The following is a 16,141-nucleotide window of genomic DNA, read 5'->3' as shown; positions in this document are numbered from 1 at the left end:
GTCAAATTCCCAGTTATGTAACACCTTAAGAATATGTTCAAAGTGACTTTTTTTTTTTTTTTTTTTTTTTTACCTACCGAGGAGTCAACAAAGGTTTCGATGAAGGGGAGGCAGACCCGAGTGCCATCAACTGGCTCTCCTAATATTACTTTACATGACATCGACATTCATTCATCCAGTAGACACGCAATTCGGAGGAAACAAAAGTGCGTTTGCACACCGCACAACGAGTCATAGATGCCGACACGACTTCGGAAGCACAGTCATTTCGTCCAGCAGCACTGGTTTTGCCGGCACACTACACGCACGTAGCTGTCTATGCAATTTCTACAGAACGAAAAGGAGATTGTGACAGATGCCGTGATGTACGGTTATGGAGCCGTTCGATGATCAGGAGAGAAGTGGGTCCCGATGAGATTCGAGTGAGTTCCGAGACTCCTCCCTCCCGAATGTTGATGAGATTCAGCAGTGCTGAGGGAGAGAATGAGCTTATTCCACCACATGAGAGCCAAGCAAAGAACCCTTGGATTTCAGATTTTGGACCACCAAGGGGCCAGACGTGGATGAACTTCTTGCTAAGGAGTGATCAGGCCCTTTAGTTATTGGGGTGCAGCTCCTTTGACCATCTTGCAGGTGATAACCAGAGTTCTGAACTTGATACTTGAACTACAGGAACCCAATGGAGAGCGACACGGAGGGGAGATACAACAGAACACTTTAGCAGGTCAAACATGACTCGTGCAGTCGTATTCTGTATCTGGAGATACGCGGTAGTGGAACCGGAAGGCGAGACAGGAAGGAGCTGAGCAGTCCGGGTGAGATTTCACCCTGTCTTGGACCACAAGCTGTTTAGAGTGTGTTGTGAGACAAGGATGGATTCTTCAGATGTTATAAAGGAGCATCTACAAGGGAGTGGATTCAATATGCTGAGAGCAGCAGACTTGAGTTCACTGTAACTCACTGGCGCGCTGCATTTACACACCAGCTTCAAAAAGCCAGATGAAATTCCCTGAACGCAGCTGTTGTTCATTTGTACGTGAAAAGAGAGTTTCAGGAGGAGGATTTTCTGAAGCTGTACTCCAACGCCAAAGTGGTGACATAAATGGGCACATATAGACACCCCTTGACTCACGCACATAGACCCCTTACCCTTCAACCCTTTACACGCACATTGTCTGAAACTGCTTGTCCCAAGCCGGGTTGTGGTGAACCGGAGCCTAATCCAGCAAAGTGGAGTGCAGGGCTGGGGGGGGGAGGGGGGACACACCCAGGACAGGACACCAGTCCACCGAAAGTAACCCCAAGCGGGACTCGAACCCCAGACCCACCGGAAAGCAGGCCCCGGCCAAACCCGCTGCACCGCTGAACCCCCCCGACTTCAACCCTTTGTCTAAGTCAAAATGTATGTATGCCGGATTCCCCACCCCCTTCGTTACAGAGCCAAGCTTTCTCATTTCCTTTTCATTTGTTGCAAATAGGTATATAAAAAAAAAAAATCCAGATTTACGTAAGTAGAAGGGTGTCTGTACTGGTGTCAAAGGGATTCCGCGAGGGGAAGGTTGCGCTGGATTTTACTTCAACCAGGTTATGTACCCCAGTCAGTGAAATTAGCTCATCAAAGTCCCACATGTAAATTAATTTTCAGCCCCTGCCAAAAATATTTCCCACAAAACACTGCATTTCTTTTCTGAAAAATCTGAGCGTTCACACAGATGAAAGAAGTGATTGTGGTTATGGCTTCTAAGTGTAGCTCTTAATGTAAAAAAAAAAAAAAAACTGCAAATATACAAGTGCTAAATGGAATGAGGTTGTTCTGGATTTTTATTCTAAAGCAAAAAAAAAAAAATCTTTCTTTGAAGGCAGTGATTTTTTTTTTTCAAGAAAAAGTGTCTAAAAATTTCTATGACCACCTCAGGAGGGAATTTCTCTATTTCTCTTGCTGGGAGCTGAAACTGGATGTTGCTGTAATAGTGGAATCCTGTGGATATTAAGTAGGTTGATATATGACATTTATCACATGAACAGTTTTGTAAATAAAATACATAATTCTAAAAATATAGAGAAACTTGCTTGAGTGTGTTTCAGTGACGTCTTATTGTAGCACTTATTGATTGTAGCCATTGATATATATATTTTATGCTGACAACAGATAAGATCAAATGAATATAACAAATATATTATATAATACTGTGTATATATACATATACACACAGATAGATGTACATGCGGCACGGAGGCACAGCGAGTAGCGCTGCTGTCTCACAGCGCCTGGGTGGTGCGAGAGGACGTGGGTACGGTGGAGTGTGCATGTTCTCTCCATGTCTGTGTGGGTTTCCTCCAGGTGCTCTGGTTTCCTCCCACACTCCAAACACATGCTGTTCAGGTTCCCCCATAATGTGTGAGTGAGAGAGAGAGAGTGTGTGTGTGTGTGTGTGTGTGTGTTCCACTGATGTATGGATGAGTGACCCAGTGCAAGTAGTGTATCTAGCAGTGTAAATCACCGCGGTGAATAAGGTGTGTGGGCTAATAACACTGCATAGGGTTCACTGGAAGTCGCTTTGGACAAAAGTGTCCGCTAAATAAAGACATGTAAACAAATCCTACATGCTAACGTGAAAATATGAAAGACAACCATTTAGGGGGAACCAAGGCTTTACCATATACATGAGGATCCTTTGTTTCATTCACATTACAGTATGAGATCACAGGCAGCTAGATCACACAAAGCTACATTTTTCCACAATATTTTTCGCATTTATTATGTGAACATGTGGAGCAAATGCCTCTGTTAGACGGATGAAAAGAAAAGACACATATGCACATATGTAGAATCAAGAGCCAGCAGCGCGTGTTATTCTGGGACGAAGAGATATGTGTAAAATATAGAAGCAGAGTAAAGACATAAAGACAGCCTGGTCTGTTTTTGATGGGTAAATGCTCTTCAAGCGTTCTGCATTTCACCAAAGGCTAGAAGATGACTGATCTGTTCCGAGAAGATAAAGGGAAAACGGCAGCAGGCCTCCCGTGCGGCAAAGTTACCGGGAGAGGTACCCGTGGGTCCCGGAGACCGGGAAGCAATCTCAGGAGCGAGGGAAGAGAATTTGGAAAGACGCTGTTGCCCAAAACGGTTGCAAGACAGGAATAAAGGGGCCTCCGCAACATACGCTCCATATCGTGTAGAAAAGGTCCCGTGGAAAACGAGTTTGAGTCGCGGCAGAAGACGTGAAAAGGGCTGAATGGAGGAGGCCAAAGAGTAGGTGTGTCCCCTTGTCTCCAGACGTGACATATTCATTTCTGTTTTGCAAATGTATCCCACGGAAGCAGCAAGTGGCTCTTTTCCATTCGCAATAATTGCCAGGTGCCTCTACTTTGAGGGCTTCCTTGCCAGCGGTGCCCAGCTATTGAGATAATTCCCACTTGCACTGCGACTTAACACGAACGACAATTCTGAACGCAACCGACACCTGTCTTCAGTTTGTCCTCTTTAATTCTGCATTAATTATAAGCTATTATTAGTATCGGAAATATGGCAGAATATGTCATTCATATTCTGCCATGTTTCCGATACTAATGATAGCTTATAATTAATTCTGAACAAAACAAAGGGCTTCTTGCACAGCAGGGCTTCTTACAAAGCAGACACAATTTTAAATGCTTTTGCCCTGGCACTGGATCAGGCTGAGCAGCAGTCAATATGTGGCAGCGAGGACTATGGCACTAACTGATGACTGGTATATATTCATTTAAAAGGACAGTATACAGACTTAAGCCCCAGGCTGGACAATGTCAGGCTGGATTTTTTTTTTTTTTGCAGATAAAGTCATATAACTTTGCCACCATTTACTTTCACATTTAGGGGGTGCGGTGGCGCAGTGGGTTGGACCACAGTCCTACTCTCCAGTGGGTGTGGGGTTCGAGTCCCGCTTGGGGTGCCTTGCGGCGGACTGGCGTCCCGTCCTGGGTGTGTCCCCTCCCCCTCCGGCCTTACGCCCTGTGTTGCCGGGTTAGGCTCCGGTTCCCCGTGACCCCGTAAGGGACAAGCGGTTCTGAAAATGTGTGTGTGTGTGTACTTTCACATTTATTCATTTAGAAGACGCCTTTGTCCAAAGCGACGTACATCTCAGCAAAAATAGAATGTGCTCATTACGTTAAGAGAAAGACATGGCTGCAGACACGTGATTCTTAAGTAAACCTAGTTTGTTACCTACCACTTGATGCACCAAGGTTGATCACTAGAGTAGGTGCATAAAACACAGCATAGATGAATCCTGATAACCCATCCACACAGGCTGAAGGCTCTGGTCCCAAGCAGGGTCGCAGTGAGCCAGAGCCTAACCCAGCAACACAGGGCGCAAGGCTGGAGGGGGAGGGGACTCACCCGGGATGGGACGCCAGTCCATCGCAAAGCACCCCAAGCGGGACTCAAACCCCACACCGACCGGAGAGCAGGCCCTGGCCGAACCCTCCACGCCACTGCCCTCGCCCCCCAAATCCTGATAACCTTCCTAATTTTTTTTTTTTAATGAGGTACGCAAACATTCACATACAATACAGGAGTAGCGGCTGTGTAAAGGCTTACCTGGGGATGATTATAAAGTTACGGTCCATGAACTTTCACACCATTCATGAGCTGGAGAGATCTGGGGTGAAATGGGTGTGGAAAAGGTGAGTTTTCAGAACCTTCTTGAATGTAGACAGAGTTTCAGCACTTCTGAGTGAGGGGGGAGGTCGTTCCACCACAACGGAGCCAGAACCGAGAACCTCCGTGCTCTACCTTTTGTGTGTGGAACCACCAAGCGAGCAGAAGTAGAAGAGCGGGGACGTAGCAGTTGATCACCAGCCAAGTTCCTGTTCAACTGGGCCTTTGACTTTATAAATGTAATATTTTGCAAGGCTAACTGTGTTTTTTTAATGATATCCATGAAATATGTAATGAATAGGACAAATTTGACTAGCAGGTCATCAACCTTGGAGTAACACTTGCTCTAGTGTTGTAAAAATTGTCTCAGATGCAACAGAAATGTCCCCAGAAGGAGAATAGAATTGCTCATTAGCACCCCTACTGGCCGCCCCTGGAAGTGCATAATTAAAGGGACAGCCTACAAACATGCGGAAAATCAGCATTTATTCAGCAGACTCTTTCCTCCGAAGCATCTTCCAAAGAACTCTATGTAGTGTTATCAGCCCACCCACCTTATTCACCACAGTGACTTACACTGTTAGACACACTACTTACGCTGGGTCACTCATCCATACATCAGTGGAAGACACACACACACACTCTGGGTGAACCTGAACAGCATGTCTTTGGAGTGTAGGAAGAAAGCAGAGCACAGAGACACAGGTAGAAATGCAAAGACCACACAAACTAATGGGGGATTGAACCCATATCCTCTTGCACCACCCAGATGCTGCAAGAGAGCAGCGCTACTCGCTGCACCACCGCAGTAACAAAGAAACACCCACTGCATGCAGATGGATAGCCTTGAGTCACACTGATGCACAGAGAAATACATCTCAGCTCTTATATAAATACAAAAGGACATATGAACACCTCATGGACTGTGAATAAAAAAATTATCCACAGAAAAATAAATGTGAAATCTCTGCACAAAATTTCAGATTCATTGAGTTAAACAAATGGGTGTCAGACAATGACATATATGAACACAGATATAACACATATCTGAAGCTTTAAAAAAGGCATGGAAAATTGTTGGATGAATACGAAAAAGAAAGACTGTATGACATGTAAGATGGCAGTGATGATGACATGACAAGGAGGGAAGTTTGGGAGTTGAAGTCAGAAAATGAGAAGAAGAAAAGATTTTTGAAACGCTTGCTGTCATTTATGGCATGACGGCTCATTGATTCTTCACTTCTGTGCGGTCAGTCACGTCACAGTCCAGCAATGGGATTCTTTACATAGATTATCCACTAAAAAAGATTAAAACCAAATCTGAGAATAAAACTGAATTTATTACTAAGCATATAAGTAGTAAGTATTTCATTGGCAGTTTATTCACGAGTGAGTGTTTAATTAGCAACACTGAAGGCACCATAGGTATACAGTACTACGGACCATTATTTTTAGACAAAGTCCCTGATGTAAGACTATGACATAAAATGATTGGATTTATATTTTCACAAGAACAGCACTTTAAATTCTTCAAATTCAGATCTCTTTAAACTCGAGCAGAACCTTTCTTAAATGTAATAACATGTTATGTTTGGGAAACGATTTTTACGTTATTGTTCTGTTAAACAGTCAGCTCAAGGTCTTCGCCAGCCCTTTTAGGTAACTCATCTGGGGTCAAGAGAACATACACCAGGCACGATGATCAAGAAGCAACCACAAATAACTGAAATCTATAATCTGAACCAGAAACAAGTTGCATTTCAGCCAATAGATACCGAGCTGAAACAATTTTTATCATATGTACTGTTGAGGAGTGATGCGACACACCTACTTGCAAGGCATGAGAATGAGGACCAACAAAGAGAAAGACTGCAGCAGGAGTCTTGTACCATTCGGACTACAGATGCTCCTCTACTTACGATGGTTCGACTTACGATTTTTCGAAGTTACGATGGTACGATAGCGATACGCATTCGGTAGAATCCGTACTTCGAATTTTGAATTTCGATCCATTCCCGCACTTGCGATATGCGGTACGACACTCTCTCTCGATGCTGGGCGATGACAACGGGCCGAAAAATTCACTCCATCACGCTCGCAGTTTCTGTAGCAATCACACCAACGAGTGTAAACAAGCGATACTGTGTTGAAAGCATTTTTTTATTTTGCATTTTCGCATCCCATCATGTCTAATAAACACCCAAGTGTGTCTCCTGCTTAAATTTGCCCAGCTGTAGACTATGATAAGTGTTCTGAGCACGGTTAAGGTAGGCTAGTCCAGGCTATGATATTTGCTAGGTGCGGTACTGTATTCATTTTCCACTTATGATGGGTTCATCGGAACGTAACCCCATCGTTCGTCGAGGAGCATCTGTATATTAAATCATGCACAAGATTCTTTTGCCACTAGCAACATGTACTTATTGAACCAAAGTCAAAGCGTTTTCCTGGAAATCTGTTTTAAAAAACATGCTTCCATAGGCTCGATTTTACCTTTGTGGGTGGCTTTGTCGAGCACCCGGGGGATTTTTTTTGAGTCGTATGTGTTTCACTATGGGAGTGTGGTGTTCGGTTTTCAGCGCTGTAAAAGTGCTTTAAGAATGCATATAATGGGGTACATGTGAGAAGATGCTGTCACCTACCACAGCTCTAATAGCAGTGGTGCCCCCCCATTTATTTATTCATTTAGCTGATGCTTTTCTCCAAAGCAACTTACAATTTTAGTCTACCTACAATTATTTACCCATTAATACAGCTGGAAAATGTTACTGGAGCAATTTTAGGCTAAGTACCTTGGTCAAGGGTACTACAGCCAAATGGGAGCATCAAACTTGCAACCTTTGGATCCAAAGGCAGTAGCACTAATCACTAGACTACCAGCTGTCCCCTCAGGAAGCCCAACTGCTCCTCTTGCCCACAGTGAGCAGTTGGACTGGAGAATCCCTGATCTTCACAGGTCACTGTCTTCCATTATCTGTAGGGCTCCTTTTCCAAATGGTTGTAACGCCTTTCAAGCTCCTGCACGTGAAGGTATCCCATTAAGTAGCTCTGCAACAACTGCCCAAGGATTTCACGGCAGAGCAGGTGTGATCGCACGTTTTACAGCGACGCTCACGCTTCCCGTGACCCCGGCTGCTTCACCAGGCGTGCACAACCACTTCAGACCCAAAACACACAACTTCCTTCACATAAAGTGTAGAAGATCGTACTCCTGGATTCTACGACACGTCACGCACCTCTACCCTTGCGTGCGTTCCAGTGCAAATTTCGGTGGCAGTAGGCTTATGCGCATCATACTTGTGTGTCGACATTTCTCAGGTCATTCATTTAGCCCTCTGTGTGAATCAGCAAGGGCACAAACTTGCCTCGATTAATTATTTAAGGTCTCAAATGGCTCAGCCAGATAGGCTTACAGCAGCTGTTTTTAATGCTACCCACAGGTTTCGGGACACCATGAAATGCAGTGGTACCTATTTCATCTCTGTGCGTGACTAAATGGACGCAGAGCTCTGCCTCGCATCTCGTAAACATGGAGCAACTTATCGAGGAGGAGGGAACGTGAAAAGCACCTGTACTGGGCAGAGAATGAGTCCATGTGCTACTCCAGTACAAGGTGTTCCACCATCACGGCGAAGATGAAAGCCCACATTGTGAAAGAATGTGTGCAAAGTGGAAGTGTGCATCAGCAAGGATCAATTCTCTCTCCGGGATTTCAAGAGAGATTCAGAAGAAATCCGGAGTAATAGATTAAACAGCGCTGAATGCGCTTTCTGGGAAGACAGATATGGATCGCGGGAGGTGGCTTTGTGTTGATGACATTTGAAGATCAGAGGTCCCCTTGCAGCGGGAACAAAAATACTCTGCGATATTTCTTCAAAGCGGGAAAAAAGCACTACGGTTGGCTATGACACCGTCGGCAAGACTTGAACAGTTATCCGCGCCACAGACCCCACAAGCAAAAGATGCAGAAGCTCAGAAACAGCCTCATTGAGTTGAGCAGAACCTCCGTCCTTGTGCAGCAGACAGCTCGTGCGAAGGACAATTCGTGCAGCCAACATCTCGCGTCGAGATCAAGATCATGCGGCTGAGAGCTCATATAGAGCGGCTCCTATGGCAGGGAGCTCACATGGCGAAGATCTTGAATTGTGGAGAGCTCGTGTAGCACAATGTGAGGTGTGTTACAAAGCTTTGCGCCCTTCCCAGAGTTCCAAGCAACACCCATCTCCAGCAGGAATGTGGCTCCCCACAGCCGGGTAAAAGGACCTGTCAGAAAAAGGCGAACCCTGAGTTCTCGCTTTGATCAGGGGCTCTGGAGATGTGATGGTGGAGGTGGGGGAGGTGGGGGAGGGAGGGGGGTTGGGGTGTGTTCCCCAAGCCACAGTTCAGCCACATTGAACAAAAGGGAGCTTTCAAGACAGCGGTTCTCAGTGCTGTCAGAAGGAACAGAGAATCTTTCTCACTCTTAGGCAGTGGGCAAACGGAGAGCTTTTACCCAGTTTAGATCTCGATTTAGGAAGTTTTCTTTTGTAAGTCTAATATACGCTGCTCCCGCACTCACATTTCTGAATAAGTGATCTAATCAGAGTGAAGGGACCCCCCCCCCCCCCCCCAGTTATAGTGAAGTGGAGACTGTTAGCTAAAGCCACTTAAATTTAAGAGGTTTACCATATGGTAGTGATTGTAGTAGCTGAATTTTGGTTCATCTAGACAGTATGGAGGTGGATGAAGTAACGGAAACACACACTGGCTGAAACCACTTATCCCAAGCGGGGTCGCAGCAAACTGGAGCCTAGCGCGCCAACAGAGGGCGCAAGGCTGGAGGGGGAGGGGACACACCCAGGACAGGACACTAGTCCATCGCAAGGCACCGCAAGCAGGGCTCAAACGCCAGATAGCCACCCTTTGCCTTCAGAACAGCTTCAGTCCTTCATATCACACTCCTGAGCTGCATGTGTCGCGGGTTGTTGCACTTTTTTTCAAGAAGAAAAGGCTAGAGGTCTTCGAGGGAGGAAGGAGGTGGAAATCTACCTTGCACTCTGCCCTACAGAACATCCTATAAAGATCCAATGATGTTTACATGTGGGGACTGGGGAGGCCATGGAAAATAGAACCAATAGAGCAATTTTTACTTGAGCAGTTTACAGTTAGTACTTTGATCAAGAGTACTACAGCTGAAGATGGGATTCAAACTCAGGTCCTTCTAGCAGCAGGTCTAACCACTAGGCTGCTTGCTGCACCCAAAAAAACTAAGAAACATTACTTCTATCAACTACATAATAGCTGAAATAATTCTATAATTAACTTTATAATAGCTATATTAACTAATTATATTAACAAATACCCTAAAACCTCCTAACATGAGCCAAAAAAAAACACCAATATCCTGTACACCTGAACTTCTGCAAATGCCTTATAATTATGCCATACTAATTTATATTAATTTTGAGTTTGTTCCTCTAAGAAATGCTCACCAAACAGGTAACAAACAGAATGAAACCCTCCTTTAATGTCTTGCAGTTAACTTCATAGAGTCTTGGGCCCACATGGAATACAGAGCCAAGTCATAAATTAGCAAAATCTTATACAGTAACTTTGAAGCACCCTTTGACTTCACACTTTAACCGCAGAGTATCCCGGCTCAGAGGCTCCAGATTCAGCTTTCCCTGCCTGAACCTAAACCTCTTGAAGTTGAAAGCCCACCTAAAATATTCATGTTGTGGGCTATACTTTACTCTTATGGGAGATTATGTCAAGAAGATAAATTAATATTAATTAATACAGTTTATATTGTATGGGTGTATGTATATACAGAAGTATAGAAGTAGTTTAGTTGAAGCTAGCTGTGCATTTAATGTGTCTGTCACTGACTTTTTTTGGCTTGATGCATATCCAGTGAATGTCTGCACATGAAAATTTCAGTCATGCTGTTCAAACACATCAGTACCCACGGTCTGTGAAAAATGAATGCATAAGATATGTTAGAGGAAATCACTAATTGTGCTAGTCTTTACTCCGCTTCAGCCAAGGAGCTGAGGCTGTACAAACCCTATCCCTAACCCTAGCCCAGAGAACATGTGGTCCACCACTTATGACAGTGTTCTACTCTGGCAAGGACCATCGTAAGTCGACAGTCTCCCTATTTTCTATTACTTGAACCAAAAGGATATATGAATAATTAACATGGTATAATAGTGCTTTGTTAGCAAGGTACCACAGAGCACATGGAGCGGTTGTCATTAGACATTATGACAAAATCCAATATAAAAATAACTTCCCAAAGATAAATAATAAAAACCCAAAGATCCAAAGATAATACATGTATAATACAGTTAAGTCCAGATGAGTCCAGGTGGGTGTAAGTCGCATATGTCGTAGACTACCTTTACTGTACAAAAATATTGAGGCATCCCTTGATTTACAAAGTCTACCCGAAATTTTGGTATAATGATTCTTGGCTTTTGCTAGCCAATTTTTAATTTCCAGAAAAAAAAAAAAAATCAGTATAAAAAAATGTATCCAAAGCGTGTCCAAAGTTTAGGGGCATTTTAGCAGCAGTGCAGTTTTACAAAGTTGTTCACAATAAACGCAATATGCTCAGTAGATCCCTGCTTGGTTTACTGCTCATCCTACAGAGAATTGATCAATCAAAAAGAATATAGTAGAAAATACCGCCAGAGCAGTACGTGTTTTATATTAAGTTGAAATCATGGGTGGACAGTTATATAGTGTTTAACAAAGTTTTAGTGATATTCTATAAAATTGTTTGGGGTTTTTAAAGGGGCTGGGAACGCATTATTATTATCCCACTTTAAAATAATGGGAAACAGGCTTTTGGTATCCAGAACTTCTATATTAATTTTGTTAATCAAGGAATGTGTGTACTGAAAGTAGCACTCTCTATATTGAAGGAATTAATCTGAACTCCAATGGACTTCTTTAGACAAGTTTTTTATGTATGTCGATTCAAAAACAACAGAAATATATCTATATTTTATTTCTGGAAGAACTGACCACAATTATCGCTCACGCAAAAGACAAAGCAATGTAGCTATGCTTGAAAGTTCACGTTAACCATTATGAATAATTTACCACTGTCACTACCACCTCTTCATTAATAACCTCTAAAGCGGCATGAAAAGTCTTTAAAAAATCATAAATAACAAGCGGTCAAAACGTCCAACCTGATGCATTATTAAATATGATAAACAAGTTCCCCACAAGACTTACAAATTGGAGTTTCTCTAAACTTTTCATGGTCCTCCCTTCATGTGGGTGCAGTGAAGGTCACAGATGACTTTAGAGAGTTCAAAGATAATGACATTCTGCCCTTATATGAGAGAAACTCGCAGTGCTTTAAAACTTTCTGATGAACAGAACCATGATTCCTCCCTGGGGGAAGGTCTCCAAGCTAAAAATTAAAGAGGCGTGCATAGAGTATGGCTCTCTCGCGACCCGATCACACCCGCAAACGGCCTCTTTGTGTGACGGAGCGACAGCTTCAGCTCCCAGGAGGCAGAGCCAGAGCAAGAAGCGGATAATACGCACAAACACATCAGTCATATTATTATCCGAAACATGACGCGGCTCATGTATTCTTCTCTGGAAACTTAGCGGTGAGACAGACATTAGAGCCGCCATCACAGACCTGCAGAGCCTTCATTGCAGAGACTTTCCACGGGCCCGTAATGGGCAGCTCAAAATTATTGCAAACGCACATTGTTACAGGGCTAAAGTAGTCGAAAATAAAAAGAATTACACTATTGTTCTTACTCCCTCTGGGACATCGTATTACTTCATAGAAGTGAATCGCTGATAATATGTGTCTCATTTACAAGAGAGCTTAGCAAAGAGACTTTTCTGCCAATATGTGTGTGGAAGGATTGATAAGAGCGGGACATCCCCATTCTCCCAGGCCACTTCTCAGTCCTGCCCTATTTACACACATTTCAACTGCCCCAGATCAAGTGTTTTAACAGCACAAATTCACCGGATGAACAGCTTCCTCAGTGCTTTTGTTGATTCGTTCATATACATCTTTTGGGTTGGCAGTTAAACACAACTGTGATACAAACATTAGGGCAGCTGAGAGAGTAGCAGTTAGAGCAGCTGCTTTTGGACCCAAAGGTCGCAAGTTTGAATCCCACCTCCAGATGTAGTACCACTGAGCAAGGAACTTACCCTAAACGTAAAGCACGGAGGTTCTCGGTTCTGCCTCCGTTGTGGTGGAACGACCTCCCCCTGTCACTCAGAACTGCTGAATCTCTGTCCACATTTAAAAAGGGTGTTAAAACTCACCCCTTCCAGACTCACTTCACCCATCATCTCTTAAGTTCACGTAAGGTGTAAAGGTTCCTGCCCATTAGGTATAAATGTTCATGATCATGCTCGGATCAATCCTTTACAGAGCCACTCCTGCAGTGTAACGTAAATGTTTATATGCACCTCAAATAAATAAATAAATAAATAAATAAATAAACTACTAGGAAGGTGATTAGGAATTGTTGATATTCCGGTAAAGTTTTATGCAGCTACTCGTGTGATGGACGTTGGTTCATATGGTGGAAAGAAACAAACTAACTGCACTTACGAATCGCACGTCTGCATCTAAGTGTCTCTTCCTGCTCATGTAATGAACACATTGTATTTTCGATGAGATGTTCGTCGCTTTGGAGAAAAGCATCTGATAAATGAATACATGTAAATGTGTCCAGTAACATTGCACAGTTGTATAAATAGGTGTAAGTAGCTTAACACTGCAAGCTGCTTTAGAGAAAAGCATCAGCAAAATGAGTAAAGGTAAATGTCTTTGAAGATTCTCAATCATCCAGGTCATGGCATATCTAAAAATGAAGCTACGTTTTACGTACGTAAAAACGTTTCTTTGAAGAAGCCACTTGGATGAGTGGTGAAACGTTTTCAAGAAAACTCATGCAAATCCAGTTGCCTTTGTTTTAGCTTCATTTTTAGATAAATGTAAATGACACTAGATTTTATCCGCTAGGTTTCCTGTGTGCTCTTGCATCTTTCATAATTATTGCATAATCATTACATGCACTCACTGCTATCATTACAAGATTAAAACATCTGCAAAATCAGAGCTTGTATTCTAAGAGTAGTGCAGTGAATAGTGCTGGTGTCTCACAGCTCCTTGGCAGGGGGTTTCAAATCTGTGCGGTGTCTGTTCTTACTGCGTTTTCCCTGGTTTTCCTCCAAAACACATGCTTTAGGTCAACTGGTGATTCTAAGTTGGCCTTAATGTGAAGGTGAGTCAGTGTGTGATTGAAAATGAAGTGCATTATATGTTCTTGTACACATCAGTTTCATTTAAATTATGTCTATTATGTTTGTGCCATTAGATCTTATTTGCTTCCGCTATTTCATAAGTGATGCCTTACAATAGACATGAAAAGTCAGTGTGTAATAGGTTTGTACTGCAAAATCTATAACCACTGAAAAATCCATACCCAGTTAAAACCCGTGAAATCTCTAGTCTTTTTTATTCCAGCTGAACATGCCATTTTGCTCCTTCTTATGACTGCGTGAAAAAACTGCACTCCATATATAAAAAATCAAATAAATTAGCAAATTCAAATTATTATTTGGCTGATGACGCAAAAGTCTCTTTTCCTTTTTATTTTTTACATGGAGTGATTTAATTTCATGTCTAAATAGTGAATAAAATTAAATTTCTTTCATATTTTAAATTAAATTATACTACAAGAAACCATATTTAGCAACTTCAAAAAGCTTCCGATTTTACATCTGGAACATTTATAAATTCCTTCATTCATTAAATCATAGTTTGATTTATGACAATTTAATCATGCTGTTCTGAGTTAAAAAAAAAAAATTAAATCTACCATCTCTGATATGTACCTTAGCGCATATTATTTTACTGGTTAACAGATGGAGGGTCTGTATCAGGAAGAGCTCGTTCTTAGAAGACGGGATCGAAAGTTTCAAAACAGGACCCTGTCTATGCTCTCCGCTCTCCCTGGTGAGCGAACATCTCTGGATGTCCCAGTCTACAGCCTGACAACTAGAGACATTTTGACAGACCTCAGAGTAACTCTCCCGTCTCAGTCCTAATCCATTCTTTTTGTACAGAACGAGAATAAAGAGATATGTCACAGAATTGAATGAACGATAATGCTGAACTTGAAGTGACTAATAGATTTTTCCTACTGCGGTAATATAAGGTAGTTTTCTCCATTATTATCACAATTACTACTTTTTGCTAGTGTTTTCTTGCACTGCCTTGGAGAAAATGGAAAATGGTGTTTTAAGGCTGTAAAGAATTCATTTATAATTGAATACAGCAAAACATCCAGTTCAAGTTGCCAAAGGCATTAATTTGCTTATTTATCACACTTGAATTAAACGACGGGGGGTGCGTTGGCGCGGCGGTTTGGCCGGGGCGTGTTCTGTGGCGGGTCTGGGGTTCGAGTCCCGCTTAGGGTGCCTCACGGTGGACTTGTGCCCTGTCCAGGGTGTGTCCCCTCCCCCTCCAGCCTTGCGCCCTGTGTTGCCGGGTTAGGCTCTGGCTCGCCGCGACCCTGCTTGGAAGAAGCGGTTGTAGACATTGTGTGTGTGTGCGTGAATTAAGGAAGAAAAGAACTAAGCGACATGTGAATGTTGGTATCTTGTTGAAGAGGCAAAAAAATTCCATAACCTTCATAAATGTGTGGTATATTTATGAAGGATGAGAGTCTCCCTTCTACCCCTCTACAGAAGTCTCTTAGCCTAAATATCAAACAATCTACCCTATTTCTTTTATTCTCTGTGGCATTGTAGCTGGTTTTGGAATTACATCAAAACATTTGTTTAGAGCATTTGTAGTCTTTTTAATTAGTCTTAATAATTATGTTTTAATAAAGAGAACATGAATAAATTAACACCTTCCAGTTAATTAAATTACTCTGAGATTATTTTCTTACATGGGCTGTATACCCAGGAGGTGCTGTTAAATATTGGGATTTTTCTCAGTGTTAAACAGTTCTTCGCAAACTCAAAGCAAAAGAGAAACCACTGCTGTTTCCCCCCCCCCCAAAAAAAACACTCATCCTCCAGTCCAGCTTTGCCCTTTTCATTAAGGGCTCTTAATTGAAGGAGCATTCGAACCTAAGCCTGATTAAAGTTAATGAGCCCCAAGGAGAGACCTGCGCACCGTTGATGGATGTATCCACACTGCTCTGCACCATAGATGAAATCATTATTTTCCACCTGAGGTCAAGAACAAAGGAACTCCGAGCGATATTAATACTTTTTGCTGTAATGAGAGAGAACATAATTATGAGTGAACAACTGTCCAAGATTCATAAAGAGTTTCTGTTAAAGGAAGACAAAAAAAATCCATAAAACACTCGCAGCACTTCCCCCGATATACAGCATATCTCTTTAGACAAATGCGTCACAACTGTTTTAGCTCACAAACCATGAGCAGATTTGGTATTAACACCTGCGGCAATAGTGCCTTCCATGTCCCACTAGTCCACTCTGTCC

The sequence above is a fragment of the Scleropages formosus genome, chromosome 7, assembly GCF_900964775.1.
Source record: "Scleropages formosus chromosome 7, fSclFor1.1, whole genome shotgun sequence".
In the NCBI taxonomy this organism is placed as follows: domain Eukaryota; kingdom Metazoa; phylum Chordata; class Actinopteri; order Osteoglossiformes; family Osteoglossidae; genus Scleropages; species Scleropages formosus.
This window is presented reverse-complemented; position numbering follows the sequence as displayed.